We start from the raw sequence: 1,181 nt of genomic DNA, 5'->3' as shown, positions 1-1,181 counted from the left end.
GCGTACCGGAAAGAGAACCGAAAAAAAAAAAAAAAAAAAAAAAATTATTTTAAAGCCAGAGTTTTATGAGATTAAAAAAGACACATATAAAAGATTATATTTGTTAATTCATTTGTTTTCCTTTCTTTAACAGGAGAAGAGTGAAAAATCTGTTATTTACACTAATGTACACTGTAGTTCAATGTGTCCTTTGAAAATAAGATGGAGAAAAAATTCTGCCTTATTTTTTTTTAATTGTAACAATTTTGAAATAATTCTATCACCATGGATCCTCACTAAGTATAGATTCATAATGGAAGTTTCTACCACTCACCTCGAGGATTTCAGCAGAGATGCTGTCAACGTCAAAGATCGTGTTTTCAGTTGGTTTCTGGTGTTGCCACATCCTATCAATATGGTGAGAGGAGGGGAAAATTTGCCTCAGATTAGAATTTCCAAGATAGAGTTGCAAACACATATCTCAACAAAAGTCTTAGTTAAGTACGTTTTCTGGAAGTCCTTCAATAAACACAGAATGATTTTTTCACATTAATCAATTTAGACCTCAATGAGTCCTCGAGCGTGAGAACTATAGAAAGTTGTAGAAAAACCAAATGAACTTGTATATTGTAGGAATCAGAGAATTCTTGGATAAACATATACATATCTGATCATCCTGCCATTTGTTTTTTATGTCCTAGGCTTTCATTTGAAACTCTGCATAGATAGTTCCATTTCTTTCACCTATAGTTTAGGCAGTTTTAGCAAGCTCTAAAAGCCTTGTACTAACAGTCAATCAACTCTTAAAGTGCTTCGTCATCCTTGTCAAATCAGCCTTAATGTTTCTTGGCAGAAAATCCAATTGTTTCCATAATGGTGGACTTAAAGAAACACCAAGTTAATGCTGAGGAGGATCCTCCATTTTCTAAAAGAAAGACTGGTACAAATGCTTTGACTTCATCTGCGTGCTCCACCTTCAGTCGTTTGACAGTGTAAATTTTGCTATGCCAGTCTGACATCATAGAGCACTGTACTAGAGGATCAAAAAATCTTCCTTAGAAAAACATCTCTGTCATTTAATAGCAGTGGGTCTTTGGGTATATTACTTCACGTCACTGAGTCTTAGTTACCATTATGGGATAACAACACCTAATTTACAGGGTTATTGTTGGCAGTTAATGGGAAAATGTTGTGAAAGTACT

This window comes from Physeter macrocephalus, chromosome 4 (assembly GCF_002837175.3).
Source record: "Physeter macrocephalus isolate SW-GA chromosome 4, ASM283717v5, whole genome shotgun sequence".
Taxonomy (NCBI): domain Eukaryota; kingdom Metazoa; phylum Chordata; class Mammalia; order Artiodactyla; family Physeteridae; genus Physeter; species Physeter macrocephalus.
The sequence above is the reverse complement of the archived record's forward strand: the minus strand, read 5'-3'. Positions refer to the sequence as shown.